Genomic DNA, 14,379 nt, shown 5'->3' on the forward strand with positions numbered 1-14,379 from the left:
ACTCAAAACACGTTCCCCGGAGAGGTCATTTGAGTTTACTGAATTGCCAGAAGTCACACGGAGCTAAATCAAGTGAATAGTTGGCAGTAGTCTCGATAGTCGCAGAAAACTGTCAATATAACCTTGATTTCTGACTTGCTTTGACGTGGTTTTTGGCTTCGGCTCACCTTTTCCACGGTATTCGGCCGATTTATAGTCTATATCCGGGTCCTAAGCATAGTTCCAAGACTGATCGCCAGTAAAAATACGTTTCATGACATCCTGGAAATCGGAAGGCATTGTTTCACAGACTTTAACGCCACGTTTTTTTTGGAAAGAATTTGGTGATTTTGGAACCACTTCTCTCAGGCCGAAATGATCTTTCAAAATGGGTTTCTCTGACTCTTCCGATATTCCAACGATGGCAGTAATTTATCTGACTATTAATTGTCGATTCTCAMGCACCAACTTCTATATTTTACGGACGAGATAATCATCAGTTGATGTTGATGGCCGTCCCGGACGTGGTTCGTCGTCAATGCGTTTTTGAACCTCTTTGAATTATTTGTAACAATAAAAAACACTATAGGCATTGGTCCAMTACCGCAGAGCACTGAAAGTCAAACCAATCGATTAGTGAAAATCATTTAGAAGAAGTTTGCTTGAAAGTAAAGTCCCCAGCGCAAAACCGGTGGGCAGCATTGATCGAAGCCATTGCTGGAAAGAAATACAATAACCCTGAAATGTGGGAGTATTTAACTTTTTCTGTGTTAGCGGTTTTACCCAAATACGAGGGGACAAACTGGGGTCTACCAACTTCCATAAGCTTTTTATTTAGATTATGCAGGTTTATCAGTTAGCGAACTGACTAGTTGACGTCGTGTGAACGAAGGTGCGTATTCATCACATTCGATTATATCTCTCTCAGCGTTTAATGAAGGAATTATTTACACCAAAGTTGCATTTTTATTGCTTGTCATTGTATGATTACCCTCTTTTTGTTGAATGAATTCTTCTGATGAATTTTAAAAATAAAAATGCTGATAATCGCCTTGCTTTGCGGTCTCTGCAAACGCTTATCTATCTGCATGCATTCAACAAATCAAAAGGGATGACATGAACGCTTTAAAAGGGTAGCAGATACTACTTCTCCAACAGATATGCATATATGTATGTATGTATTCTAAGTTAGCATACATTTATGAAATGTGTAAGGATTGCATGTACTTGGAGTGTGCAAGAGAAGCAATAGGAAATCCAACAATCTTACTTCCAGACGGAGAAAGCGCTGATAAAAGCTGACAGGGAAGCAAATTACAATAAAACTGGAATAAAAASGAATGAAACTTAAGGAACAGTTCGCATAACTTAAGTTTTCGGAATGATTTGAGTGGAATTTTTAAATACTTGTAGAATGTGCTTGTTGAAATGTTGTTTGATAGAAAAAAATAGATTTCTCAGTTTCATGAGGGGCAGCGTGTTCTTTCCTTTCGTTGTGGGAGATATTTAAAGTTTTGCATGCCAATTCTTTTACTGTTTTAGTTTTCTAACATCAACCATATATACCAAATCCGAAAAGTGACACATTTTCCGGTGTTGGCAAAAYCTCTGCGAAAAACTCGTAACCCCAACACAAATGATGACGTTCTTGTGCACTGACTTATCACTGTTTCTCAACAATTATATTTCGTGAGCATTTAATATAATTATACCCTGAACAGGGTATATTAATTTTGTCACGAAGTTTGTAACACCCAGAATCAAGCRTCGGAGACCCTCTAACGGAAGGGTATTTAGCTTCGGTGCAACCGAAGTTAACGTTTTTTCTTGTTTTTAGTMAACTTAATCTCACAATTTACTTAACTTCAATACATTTTTATGTAACTTACTAGTTTTTAAATTGTCGCCTTTCACTACACCTCACACAAATGAAGTGGCAACTGTACATATTTTATTTTCGCAAAAAGTATGTTAAGCTTAATGTGTGCATGCCACATCATCTCCAACTGAACGACCACGTAAAATATGAGCCATTTTTCCTGCAATAAAGCTCCAGCACCAAAGTCGAAGCAATACCAGCAAGTTCCCTTTTCATTTTAGTGCAGTGTACTTAGGTAAGTCGCACCATGATTAATCACAACACTTTCCAACCCATTAATTTTTGTAGCATTTCGGAAGGTGTACGAGTTCTCTTGTATGCATGTGGGGACAGTTATATCTTTGGGTAAAGGCAAGTACTTTTACTTAGTCAAGTGAAGTAGTGACGGTATGGGAAGTTGTTGAGACAAGAGCACGGAGTTGAGCTGTGTGTGACGAGTTTGTGACAACTATAACTTATACATGTATATATGCGTGTATACATATATAGTATACTCATGTCTACTGACATTTGCGATCTATCAGCAGATGTCTGCAGGGTGGTAAACAAAAGTGCTGAGAGAGGTTAGTAATGCGAAGTAGATGTCGCCAACAGCAAATGCTAAGTAGTATTAACCCACTCTTATGTAATGAAAATGTCCTGTGCTCTTATGTGTCTAGCAACCGATTTTTGGGCAGCAGTTACCGGTACTCGAATATGGTGGAGCAACGTGAAAGTTACTTGAACCATCACATTTCCAATGACATCTTGGTAGTCGGAAAGCATTGTTTGACAGACATTAACGCGACGATGTTTTTGACAAAAAGAAAGAGTGATTTTGGAGAACCCCCAGAGGTGATCTAGTCATAGATGCCCAGATTATACTACAATTATGGAGGGAGTTGTAGAATATGGTCAGACGAAAGCATGTSCGGCGATTGCGACACAYGGGAGACCCCACAATCTGCGCCAACTACCGTGGGAGAAGCCTCCACAACATCGCATATAAGGTTCTATCGAGTGAACTTTGTGAAAGATAAAAGCCCACCGTTAACAAACCGATTAAACCAAATGGCGTGTGGCTTAAGACCTGAAAAGTCTAATACTGACCAGATATGCACCATGCGCCAAAACTTGGAAAAGTCCTGTGAAAAGAGGATCACACCATCTCTTCCTCGGTTTTAAAGCTGCTATTGACAGCACGAAAAGGAACTGCTTTTATGCCGCGGTGTCTGAATTTGTTATAAGGAAGGATTTCTCCTAGTCATTCAATACCAAATTCATGCGACAGCAATCAGCTCTTAGAGAAAATAATTCGAGCTGCACAACCAAATGGGGAAGGTTCTGGAAAGGACTTATGGYGCTTTGCGCATTGGCAACGGCGAATACCTCATATGATGGAACGATGARCTGTATGAGATATTCGACGACATTGTATAGTTTAGCAAATTAAAAGACAGMGGATACGCTGGCTAGGTCATGTCGTCCGAATGGACGAAAGCACTCCAGCTCTGAAAGTTTCGACGCAGTACCCGCCAGTGGAAGCAGAGGTCTTCCTGTCGGATCACAATGTATGTCCTGTTGGAAGCCCTCCACTCTGTTGTAAAGGCTAGATAGAGAAGGGCATGGCTTCGCTTGGAAACTCCAATTGGCGCAACATAGCAGAAAAGAGAAACGACTGCCACCCTGTTTTTAACTCGGCTATAACCGCTACGCCAGTAACGAAGAAGAAGAAACGCGACGTTTGCCGAGCGACAAACATTATGCATAAGTAATGGTGGCAGACAATATGATGCGTACAAAGTCAGCAGTTGTCACCGGTGTGCTGCCATTGGTTCTACTACTCGCGGTATCTGAACTTACTAACGTGTTAAAACTTTAAATACTTGCATATGTACAAAGCGGATGCTGCAATAACAATGCGACAATAACAGTACTTGCGCTTCGTCATTTAACTGTATTCCCACCATTATGCCAGATATTCGGTATCCGCTGCGAAGAATGGCATAAAAAGCGCAAAATAAGAGAAATAGAAAGAAGAAAATTGAAAATAAAAAATGGTTGACAACAAGTTCGTATAAGTTAGCTTCGCCGTGCGTAGACTTGAGATTTCATTTTCGCACCTTAACGTCAGGCGTAGAAAGAGAACGACTGAACAGGACGAATTTATGTAAATATGTCTGGCTGCAATGTTGTTGTATGTATAAGAATTTCTTAAAGTTTGGTGGTAATAGATCTCTTAGGAAATGGAAAATATATCTGTAAGTCTTTGTTTAGTAAAAAGTTGAACGACATTCAGAACTAAATTGAATTTTAATATATTTTGGGTATATTAAATTTTTTGGTTAGTTTTTATAAAATAAAAACAGTTTAGGATATCAATGAAATTTTTTATTCGTGTGAAAGTACATTCGCTGCCAATATGTATGGAACTTGATTTCTTTTGCTGGTCACCACGGGCACGCTTGGAGAAGTCCCGACGCTGTACCCACGGCTTTCAAGAATAAATCTACCGATAGTGCTGCAATTTTAAGTTCAATATTCGTACGAAGTTCATCAATAGTCGCTGGCTTGTATGGGTATAGATTATAGATATGACGCTGCCCCACAGGATATAGTCTAACGGCGTCAAATCGCAGGAACGAGGCAGCCAATTGAGTGGGCCATTTCGTGAGATAACACGTTTACCAAGCATTCGCTGTGTGGCTTGTTGCGTAGTACTATTGGAACTACATATTTTCCAAATTCATATCATTCAATTCGGGTCAAAAATATTCGGTTATCATTGAGTGATGGCGATTCCTATTCACAGTAACTTCATCACATAAGAAGTATTGCCCAACGACGCCGCTGGCCCATAAACCATACCAAACCGTAATTTTTTCGATACATATGAATTGCTGCCTGACCAATAACACATATTTTGCTTATTGGCAAAGTCATTCAGCCAGAAATGAGCCTAACGGCTGAAGAGGATTTTTCGGTGAAAATCCGGATCATTTTCAATTTCTTACTCAGCCCAATTCACGAACATACGACGATTCTGGTGGTCCATCCGCTTCAGTTCTTGCGTCTTGTAAGGATGTGGGCGTAAAATTCGACACAACGACGTCATAGAGATGCCCAACGCTTGAAGACGACGTGTGAGAAACTGATTTTGGTCTTTCTCAATTGATGTTCTAGCGACAGCAATATTCTCGACACTACGGGCACTCCTTTGTCTCACTTTGACTCAAATTTTTTGGACGTAGCGCTTTTAAAGTTGAGACCACTGACTCTGAATTTCAATAGTAAATTTTAATAATTTCGACTCGTTGTTGGATCGTATATCTTTCTATGTTGAAATGGCAAAACTTACTGACCGGAAGTGTCAAAAGACAAAATATATCGTMATTTCCTGTCCTTATCGGTCTACTTTTGTAGCGTCTTTATTGAAAAGCTCCTTACCAGAATATGATTGACTGTTGGGTCTACATACTGGTTTGTACTCGTTTCTATTAGACATATGTCATGAAAGTTTCAAAAAGTCGCTCAATTGTTTGTTTTGGCTTCCGAAGCAATTAGATGTTGAACTTTTTTCAGAGCAAATTTACTGAGTTTTTTGGTTGGTTAAGGCTAAGGTTAGGGACTTGTAAGCTCTACAAAAATTGGAATTGGAACGTCTTAATCATTTTCGAAATTCATATATGTATGTAGGTCACCCTACTTATAGCTACTAATACACTATGGCTAACAAAATAAGCTTTTCAAGTTAATTGGAAATCTACGAAACTTTAAAGGGCTTATAATTATAATCCAAAGCCATTGCTAAAAAATTCATAAAACATGTTATTTCACACACATTCAATTAGGTGTGACCTTTCTGACCCACCTACGTAGCATACATACATGCGCGCCTGCCACATGTCAACAGGCGCCTTTAATATCAATAAGTTCTGTATACATACTTAGGGTTGCTGCTAGTATTAGTAAGTAGCATACTATCTATTATGCATTAATGTACTCATTTACCGTTATACTACGCATTACTGCCTAATGGGTTTTGTGTCCAGCACATGAGTGGCATTCTGTGCTAGTTTCAAGCGAGAATGCTTTACTTTGTTATGATATCTACTTGGTCCGAAGTGTTGCCATAGAAACACCCTAATTTACCGATGTTGAAAGACACACAAGTAGCCTGTCTTAAAGGTACTTTGTTTTATATATGATTCACTCACAGTTACTGATTGTGAGGCGGGATAACAAACTGAGAGACATTGTAGCTGGTCATGCTACTGGTCTGCTACACTAAACAGAGTCTTTATGGACATTTTGTAAGTGTGTGTGTGCATTGTATATGTATGTATGTATGTATGTAAAGTAAGGCCAATTTTAGTTAAAGTACCATCTGCAGCTGTTGTCTACGTAAATTTATTGCTTCGTATGTTTTGTATTCCTCTGCGACCGGCTTTGATGCCCAATCGAGATTAATAATTTTCCAGCATGAGTGTCACTGAATTATACTCGCTCGCGTATCGAATTGTGACACTGCCAAAGCTTTCAGCTCTCCTGAGTGCCAGAATATATTTTAATGTACTTGTGATATTATGAAATCAGCGGTTATATATTTTGTTCGCATTTTGCATAAATTATCGCCTGGATGGCTCAAATTTGCTTTTAATGTGTCTCATCTGTGTTTTAAGAGTGATAGAGTGTATGAGAGAGAGTTATTGTAATTAACATATGTATATAGTGCGTAATGTAAGTGCATTTAATAGTTTGAGCCTAAAATATTTTATGATTTTCTTTCAAAATGTAAGAATTATGGAAAATAAAAAATAATAATATATAAAATGCTCACTAAACAAGTTCATCGATTATCTCATACCATCACAATGCATCACATTTATTTAATTTAATCTAAAAACTCTTCGAGAACACTCTGTACTCTACACATGTACATTTGTCAACTCTTCGACCTTTGCTGTCCATAACAAATATTTGTAAAATAGTTTAGGCACATATACTTGTATTTTATAAAGACAATACCCTCGACTCCGTTGAACCTTAATGTAATTTAAGAATGCTTGTCAGCGCCATGCCGTTTAAACAAACGATTATGATGATTAACGAAGTAGAAGATACTGGCTTAAGAAATTGAAAGTTTCCCTTTCTCCTCTTTGCCTTTGCGAAACCCTTGTCAGCAGCAAAAAACCAAAATTTTAATGAAATTTTATATGCGGGTTGCTATGTACATACATATGTAATTGATAACGGTTCAGGGGTCAAAGTTTATTAACTGCCATTAAAGTCAAACACATTATTAAAAGTAAAGTGAAAAAAAAAAACATGAGAAATCCCTATAAATATAAACGAAAATGGAGAAATAACAGAGTGTTCTATTGTAATGCTGCCACTTATTTGAAAATTTGTAGATTTTAAATATGTCAAATTTAATTTTATAACCATGAAATTTGTTTTTGATGTTTTCTTTTAATGGTTTACATGGGTTTCCTCGAGTAAAAAACAGCCCTTTTCTGCAATTTTTTCTGATACAAAAAACAAAATTTTTTACAATTATTTTTAATTGTTACAAAACAAAAAAAAATTTTTTCTGAAATTTATGGAAAAAAATATTTTAAACTCCTTTATTGCGACACCATTTCCGGTGACCCCTCGGAAAAATATGCGCCGGCGTTGCGAGGATAACTCCTTACACGATCATCTATTTCATGAAGATCGGTTCGGTAGTGCTTGAGAAATCTTTCCAACCTACTTAAAAAACACAGTTTCGAGAAAACGCGTTTAAAGACGGCGCACTTAGCCTAGCTAGCTGCGAGCGAACAAGTTCTTAAGGCTGTATCTCCGAAACTATAACTCGGATCAACTTGAAAATTTAGGACAACATTCTAGAGGTGTTGTAGAATTTAATAAGACAGTATGGCATKTTTGAAACCYGTAAACCCATGCCCCTAAAAAATGATTTTTGGGAAACCGACGAAAAAAATTACAAAGGGTTTCCACCGTTTAACAATTTTAATGAAGAATTTATTACAATCAAATATTACAATGTTGCCAACAATAAGGAAGTATTAAAAGTAAACGCTTCAGTTCGAATTTTTTTTTTTTTGATAGAGTTACTAACTATTTAAAGATATTATAATATTTATTGTGCGTTTTTTCATTATTAATCAATGAAATAAGTTTGGTTTATATAAATATTTTGGACCTGATACAAAAATTATGTTTTTATAGAAAAATTGAAAAAATTGAAATTGAAATTAGAAAYCTCAAAAGTCTCAAAGTCATATAATAAGAACTAGAGGAAAATACTTTTAAAGCTGAGYGACCACAAAGTTTTTCCTTCGTTTTGTGCATATGAGGGGATCGTAATAACGGTGAGGTTTAAGAGAGCTAAGCTTCAAAATTTTATTGGAATATTTTTTCTTAAAGCGTACCAAATAGATAAAATATTTATTTGAGCATATTTCTTGAGAAGCTATCTAAAGCAATAATCGGAGGTTATTTTAAGCTTATTTTTCCTTGGTCCATTTTTAACCCGTTGGACTCCAACAAGCCAAGGTTAGCTCTTGGTTTAGTTTAGGCATAACTTTGATCGTTTAAAGTAAAAGCCTTTCCCTTATTGAGGACAGGGCTTCAAAAAAAAAAAAAAAAAAAAAATTAAAAAAAAAAGGTGGATGGTATTATCGAAAAAGTGCCGTATTAAACCCCAGGAACAGGTGTAATGGGCCTGCTTGCTGGGAATTACGGGCTATCTAAATTAAGACTCTGTGACAAGTGACGATGGAGGCAATACCAGCCGGCTCAGGATTTTAGGTTATATTGGCTCAGATTCTGTGTATTCAGGGGCATGATATCATATTCGATTTTGTTAGCGAACTCGGACTAATTTTGCAATAAGATCGAGAAAAGAAAATTAATGCTTGCATTCCCCATTGGAGAAGAATGCTTGTGTGGTCGACAGTGCCAACGACGAAGTCTACATACTCACCGGCGGATCAAAGAAAGAAATARGAAYAGGARCAYGATTCTTCTGTAGTARTTCAGAAGCTASTCTCACTGCATTAGGTTATGCAATAACTAGACTATCAGTAGGYAATCCCATYTGRCTACCCGGTCATAGAGGAATAGAAGTAAAAGAAAGCTGGAGAAAAATTTTCAGCTCCTTGAAAGGTTATTTGAAGGAACAACACAAAACATACCTGAGGTCGATCTCTCCCTCTGCTTCGAATACGTTCAGAGGTGGCCAGCCTACGTAGCCGCACTCTTAGTTCGTTCAACCATGTCAATGTCGTCGTACAACTTGTACACCGCATCGATCCTTCGACTGCGGTATTCGCCGTAGCCAATGCGCAAAGTACCATCTCTTCTTTCATWTATTTTCACTTAGAAAYTMMTTCACTTAAGGCACATATATAATTAAGTGGCTTTCAAGAAATACGTATAAATATACTTTAAGTAAAACCAGATAGCTGTCATATTCCTTAAAACACCCATACACACATTTTAACTTCGAACAACTTTCAAACCGAATACATACCCCTACATACATGCTCCATAAATTAAAGAGGACAAATGTTTACAACTTTGTTGTTGCTACAACTGAACTACTTACTCAATGAATGACTCATGTCTGTACAAAATTGGTCCTTACATAATCGTTCTTATGGTTATGAGTCGCAGGTATTTGAAGAGGTAGCTTWGTGGTGGAGTATTCTTCTGGCTAATGTTATTGTCGGGTCGGTTGGAAGCTGTTGCTACCATTTTATAGTTTCCTTTCAAGGACATTACATTGAAAACGACAACAACAATCTCAAAACAACACTTTGTTACAATTTAACACTGAAATAATGTTAACTTGTTTAGTAAAACTCATCATTGGTGGATGTGGTAATGTGTAACAATCACCTGGTGGCCGTTCTTTAATGACCAAAAATCAGAATAAAAGTTAACACCGCCATTTACATGGATTATTAGTGTATATAGTGTGCTCTGGATATTAATGTGGATTACAATTGCAGTTCATGGAGTTTTAATGTGTTCTACTTACCTTGTAATTTGGTTCGACAAAAGTGTAATTGAACTAAGCAAGTTTCATAGCTAACAAGTATACTGATCGGGGTACAAAAGTCGATACCGTTTGTAAACGGCTATAACATAAACGGTTATGTTACTATCAAGTAGAGACTGCGATGGATTAACCTTTGTAATCTTAATGTCGAAAATCGAGGRCTGCATATTTTACGTCGAATCTCATTTTAGCTCTATCTATTGTCAGTGACCCTTTTGTTTAAATTTAACCAAGTCCACAACCATTGTTTACATTTAGCCAAGTCAAACACCTTTGTTTACATTTGGGTTCACCGACTCTTTTGCTTACATTTTATGGGATCACATTATATTGTCAGAGAGTACTATCCACAAATATGCATAGGAACACATGCCAGAAAACTGAAAGGAACAATATCACTTTCAAAGTCGAAAACTAGTGACACGATCTTATTGAAAATTTTTACAGTTTTTCTAAATAGGATGTCATCGTGATTGATCAGAGGTTTTGTTTTGATTACAACTAATTTTTTCAAGTAAATTTTTTTCCAAATTCTTCAATTAATCATGWCCTTTACTTACCATAATCCATAATCCTTCGCCCACCGCGAGGRGACGTTTTTGAACGGTGAGTGTAGAAACCATCTGGCAAAAAATTATGAAAAACTCACAAAATATTATTCAAATGCTGCTCTTTGAAATGCTTAAAATTAATTCACGTATTCGCAACTCCCGTTAAGTAGAATTACGGTACGTTCTTTCTTAATTTATCTTCCGTTAAATGAATTGAAATTGCAGCCARTAAGAAAATAACATAARAAAGAAATATATATGTGATTAATAAACAAAGTAGTACACACTAACAACAAAAGGAAAACTTTCGACGTTCGAACTATAACTGTAATATACCTCAATGTGTTTATGCAAATAATAGCCTGATAATGTGGTGCTCAAATTGGTTTACTAAAGATATTTAAATATTTTTTTTACACATTTAACTCACTTAATCTTCTACCATAAAAAAGAACAACAACATATTGCTTTTTAAAACTATTCACAACGGCTTAATTACTATTGCACGCCAAGCGTTAAATACACAACAACAAAGCCCAATCTACGCCACAATTGTCCTTATCTCAAGCAGCTGACGAGTGCGGCAATTTGTGGTGGCGCAGACTTTGCTTCTGCTTCTGCTTAGAGTGAAAATTAGTTTGTTTTGTTTTAATTTTTTTTTTTTGATTTGCTTTCATTTTCCCATTGCACGTAAGAGGATCGAGAGCGGCGCTTATTAGGCGTTCTGTGCTTGTTCTTGTGCTTAGCTATAGTTTTAGTTTTAATATTGATTTTTATTCGTACGGGTTATGTCTGTTGGTAGCAAYACGTCCGGAAAGCCAAAAGACGCTTAATGTGTTCAATCCAATTAAAAGTTTTAGCTTTAGTTGAGCTATCCCGTCGGCGTCTTTGGCTAGTTATTGGGTTGTCGGGTTGTCGGGTTGTCGGGTCAGGCGACCGTTCAAACGAAGCGAACTTAAGCTAGTAATACTTGGAAGAAAAAAAAGGGAACTATAGAAAATAAACGAATTAATTTAACAAGCTCGTGCACGGTGGGCCGTTTACATACTTGAATGAGTCGTACAAAGTGCCCGGCAACTTTTCGTCTAGATGGCGCTAGTCAGGTGTGAACAAATGTAAGGTCGGTTATGTGATCTGGTTTTGAAAGTTCTCTTTGATTGAGATGGGTTTCAAGAGATGCAGTGAAGACGTCTTTATTTACTATTTAGCACCGAATCTTCTTCGAAAGAGTAATTACACTATTTAAAACAGGGGCAAATGTGAAAAAAAATTTTTTTAAACAATCGCTGAACATATTTTTTAAACCAATTTTGATTAGCATCACTAGTTGAGTCGATTTAGCCATGGCCGTCTGCCTGTCTGTATATACATATGTATGTGCACTTGTCCCTTACAGGGTTTGTCCGGAAAGTAATAGGACTGAGTCGATTTAAAAAAAAAATTATTGAACCAATCGTTACAATTCTTTAAAMATTTTCAAAATAGGCGMMTTCTGCGWCGATGCAGCGCTGCCAGCGGAAGGCATTCTGCGGAATAACCTTAAGAGGTGAGGTGCATGCTGCTGGGATCTCCCCTGCCGTCTCAAAATGCTTGCCTTTCATCGCCCTTCTCAGGCAAGGAAACAAAAAAGTCCGAGGGGTCATTCTGGGATAAATAGCGGCTCCAGAAGCGTTGGGATGCAGGCCTTGATTAGGTAGCTGCTCACAAGAAAAGGCGGTGTGAGTCGGGGCGTTATCGTGGCGCAACTKCCAATAGGCTGCCATCTTCACACACACATTGCAATTAAACGAATACTTAGTCGACGGTCTGAGTTCAAAACTTTGCGCAAATGAGTGACATTGTCGCTGTTTGCAGAAGTCGTAGGTCTCCCAGGACGGTCTTCATCAGCGACCTCCTCCCGGCCTTCCAAAAAGGCCTAGTGCCGCCGAAACACATCACTTTTTGCAAGCAACATCTGGGTAAGCCTGCTTGATCATATCAAAAGTCTCTGTCGCAGATTTATCGAGTTTTACACCTACCTCTGCTCTAACGAACGGTACATTTTCGGCTTGAAACTTTCAGAGAAACAAGTCGCGCGAAAATGTTTGTCCTGATTCTCTAGGTGCTCGGAGACAACTGACCAGCTGCTCGTTCGTTCGTTAGGAACGCACTCTACCGAAACCAGTCGGTATGCGCACACTCTGCAGTATCGTCTTAACTTCATGACTATAACGCTTCAACAGTTATATCATAAAGAACGAGAACGTTATATCATACGGAGCTGTGTMATTTCAATAATACCTGTCATAACTAGTTTTACCAAGGTCAATTAATTTTCATTGTTAGAAAATATCATGATAACTAAAAAATCTTTTGAGGCATAGTTAAAAAAATAGTAAATTACAAAAAAAAATGTTTTTTCTATTCACTCATATAAATAAAAAAAAAAACTGATCCACTGTGCGCTGTAGGATTACGGCGCTAAATTCTTTATGGTTAAGTTAGTGCAATACACAAGAACCAATAAAACATGGACACACTCACACTGCTGCCTGCCTGCCTACACGGCGCTAGACTGGCTTTGCARTCTTCTTCGCCGCTTACGCYTTAATTAATGACAATGAAACACGCAAACTGTGGCTATGAGGTCAAAATACGTGTCGGATTTGAACATTAAGTTCCCAGTTCGAAACCAAAAAGTACCCTACATACAAACACAATGCTGGTCGAATGCGCTACACTGCCGCCTGCACTCCAGCCTGCTCTAGCCGTTCGAAAAGTGCATTCTCTTTCGAGGTTCGGGGTTCGGTGATCGGCGTTGCAAAAGTTCGTTAGTTCATGCGGTTTTCGAAAAACAAATGCAAAAAAGTAGAAAATAATGTAAATTACTTAAATGGACTTAAGCGTATACTTAACTACCGCAGTACACAGACACACACACACATATATACTCAGACACACGACAGGTAAATAATGTTGCTGTAGCAGGAAGTCACAGCGAAACCATAGAACACACAGCAGTAAAGGAAATCTATGTTCGCCCTCGTGTGTTTTTGTGTGGGTGTGTCGGGTGTGGGCGCTTGATGTGCGAAAAGTCAAGTCCACACTTTATGCGGTCAATGGCTGACGGCGGTTAGTTAAAACGTTAACGGAGAGTGAGCGGCAGTCAATGAGAAATAGCAACTTAAGCAGAATTTAAACAAGCTCGCGTGCTTAAAAGCAAATGTATWTGTATATATGTGTGTGAATTAATGGCCACTAATACCAGAAGTAAATAGTGTTTTTGTAGGGTTACTTGTGTAGCGCCAAAGAACCCTCTGCAACTTAAGCGTCTAACAAATCTTCGTAATTAATCAATTTGTGGCGCACACTATGCGTTTTTAACTTATACTGAAATGTTGTTGTAAACTACAATTTATACTCATATGTGTCCACAATCCTCTTAGAAGTTTACTGCAATTTATTTTTAGGTCTTAAATTAATTTACATTGTTTACCTTTCTTTTGATTGCAGCTACCTACCGGCTTGACGTATATACTCGTACATATCCAAAACTATCAAAACTTATGGCTTTGACGGTTTGTTATTTTGCATATCCGTCGCTTGAAACGGTGAGTTACGAACTTAATTTCTAAACAAGTTGGAAAAGTGCCCTGAAAAATGCTTTCTAGAAAGAGTTCAGAAAGAGTTATTTTGAAACATAATTGAGTTGTACATGTTTCAAATTCTCTGTTGCAAAGATTGCACAAGATTACAATAGTATATATGTATTAGATATTCTGCTTCTAAAGCTTCGATATTAGACATGTCGTTGATGTATATGTACTGTTCATGTATATGTACATTCAGACAGTTCAGTTTTTGATCCTATTCGTTTACCACTTCCTCTATTTTGAAAAGGAATTTTTTTCGGATCCAAAAATACACTTGACTCTTCCTCT

General features: G+C 37.5%; 1 protein-coding gene across 1 annotated transcript in view; it reads left to right on the forward strand.

Annotated features, from left to right (window-relative positions):
* Positions 1-14,379, forward strand: part of LOC108967457 (protein tincar) — a 137,499-nt gene that overhangs the window by 14,093 nt on the left and 109,027 nt on the right. Inside the window, exon 3 of the mRNA XM_018930877.1 lies at positions 13,952-14,049. The gene's annotated coding sequence lies outside the window, so the exon portion shown is untranslated. The remainder of the gene's footprint in view (positions 1-13,951; positions 14,050-14,379) is intronic.

Source organism: Bactrocera latifrons, unplaced genomic scaffold, assembly GCF_001853355.1.
Source record: "Bactrocera latifrons isolate USDA-ARS-PBARC rearing strain unplaced genomic scaffold, ASM185335v1 scaffold_189, whole genome shotgun sequence".
In the NCBI taxonomy this organism is placed as follows: domain Eukaryota; kingdom Metazoa; phylum Arthropoda; class Insecta; order Diptera; family Tephritidae; genus Bactrocera; species Bactrocera latifrons.